This window comes from Osmia lignaria, unplaced genomic scaffold (assembly GCF_051020975.1).
Source record: "Osmia lignaria lignaria isolate PbOS001 unplaced genomic scaffold, iyOsmLign1 scaffold0042, whole genome shotgun sequence".
Lineage (NCBI taxonomy): Eukaryota > Metazoa > Arthropoda > Insecta > Hymenoptera > Megachilidae > Osmia > Osmia lignaria.
The window spans coordinates 157,501-160,000 of record NW_027478183.1 but is presented as its reverse complement, the minus strand read 5'-3'; positions in this window follow the sequence as shown (position 1 = coordinate 160,000).

Sequence of the window (2,500 nt, the reverse complement as noted above, 5' to 3'; positions counted from 1 at the left end):
CGGTAAAACTTAGACTGAAAATATCGTCGAACATATCCTTTCATTTTATAACGTTCTATACATGAAAATTAATAAATTAACATGCAGGACATAATAAATTCACATTCTCATGTAAATCATGGGTTTAATTAATATTTTAAAAAATTTTAAAACCGCCCAGAACCGATGAGATGAAAATATTAAAACGATATTTTTGCATTTTCTTACGGTAAAACATTAACAAATAAGCGACTATAGCAATATAAAACTCCATTTGTAATTTAATTAATCAAAATTAATATTTTTTTTTGATTTTTCAGCGATCCAGAACCGATGAGACGAAAACATTAAAACGATATTTTTGCATTTTCTTACGACAAAACATTAACAAATACGAGACTATAACAATATAAAACTACATATGTAATTTAATTAATCAAAATTAATAATTTTTTTCGATTTTTCAGTGATCCAGAACCGATAAGTCGAAAATTTTAACAATCATATTTTTGCATTCTGTACCGTGGATCCATCGTTAAACGCTATTAAACTAACGTCCGTGATGGTATAAATGCAGATTTTCGCTCCGTTTAGCCAAAATAACGAACTTTAGGTGCGCTCCGAAATATTTCGAAGTCCCAGCGGCGTATTGCTTCGCCTCTTAGAACCGATTAGTCGAAAATTTTAACAATCATATTTTTGCATTCTGTACCGTGGATCGATCGTTAAACGCTATTAAACTAGCGTCCGTGATGGTATAAATGCAGATTTTCGCTCCGTTTAGCCAAAATAACGAACTTTAGGTGCGCTCCGAAATATTTCAAAGTCCCAGCGGCGTATTGCTTCGCCTCTTAGAACCGATTAGTCGAAAATTTTAACAATCATATTTTTGCATTCTGTACCGTGGATCCATCGTTAAACGCTATTAAACTAACGTCCGTGATGGTATAAATGCAGATTTTCGCTCCGTTTAGCCAAAATAACGAACTTTAGGTGCGCTCCGAAATATTTCAAAGTCCCAGCGGCGTATTGCTTCGCCTCTTAGAACCGATTAGTCGAAAATTTTAACAATCATATTTTTGCAGTCTGTACCGTGGATCGATCGTTAAACGCTATTGAACTAACGTCCGTGATGGTATAAATGCAGATTTTCGCTCCGTTTAGCCAAAATAACGAACTTTAGGTGCGCTCCGAAATATTTCAAAGTCCCAGCGGCGTATTGCTTCGCCTCTTAGAACCGATTAGTCGAAAATTTTAACAATCATATTTTTGCATTCTGTACCGTGGATCCATCGTTAAACGCTATTGAACTAACGTCCGTGATGGTATAAATGCAGATTTTCGCTCCGTTTAGCCAAAATAACGAACTTTAGGTGCGCTCCGAAATATTTCAAAGTCCCAGCGGCGTATTGCTTCGCCTCTTAGAACCGATTAGTCGAAAATTTTAACAATCATATTTTTGCATTCTGTACCGTGGATCCATCGTTAAACGCTATTAAACTAACGTCCGTGATGGTATAAATGCAGATTTTCGCTCCGTTTAGCCAAAATAACGAACTTTAGGTGCGCTCCGAAATATTTCAAAGTCCCAGCGGCGTATTGCTTCGCCTCTTAGAACCGATTAGTCGAAAATTTTAACAATCATATTTTTGCATTCTGTACCGTGGATCGATCGTTAAACGCTATTGAACTAACGTCCGTGATGGTATAAATGCAGATTTTCGCTCCGTTTAGCCAAAATAACGAACTTTAGGTGCGCTCCGAAATATTTCAAAGTCCCAGCGGCGTATTGCTTCGCCTCTTAGAACCGATTAGTCGAAAATTTTAACAATCATATTTTTGCATTCTGTACCGTGGATCCATCGTTAAACGCTATTAAACTAACGTCCGTGATGGTATAAATGCAGATTTTCGCTCCGTTTAGCCAAAATAACGAACTTTAGGTGCGCTCCGAAATATTTCAAAGTCCCAGCGGCGTATTGCTTCGCCTCTTAGAACCGATTAGTCGAAAATTTTAACAATCATATTTTTGCATTCTGTACCGTGGATCGATCGTTAAACGCTATTGAACTAACGTCCGTGATGGTATAAATGCAGATTTTCGCTCCGTTTAGCCAAAATAACGAACTTTAGGTGCGCTCCGAAATATTTCAAAGTCCCAGCGGCGTATTGCTTCGCCTCTTAGAACCGATTAGTCGAAAATTTTAACAATCATATTTTTGCATTCTGTACCGTGGATCCATCGTTAAACGCTATTAAACTAACGTCCGTGATGGTATAAATGCAGATTTTCGCTCCGTTTAGCCAAAATAACGAACTTTAGGTGCGCTCCGAAATATTTCAAAGTCCCAGCGGCGTATTGCTTCGCCTCTTAGAACCGATTAGTCGAAAATTTTAACAATCATATTTTTGCAGTCTGTACCGTGGATCGATCGTTAAACGCTATTGAACTAACGTCCGTGATGGTATAAATGCAGATTTTCGCTCCGTTTAGCCAAAATAACGAACTTTAGGTGCGCTC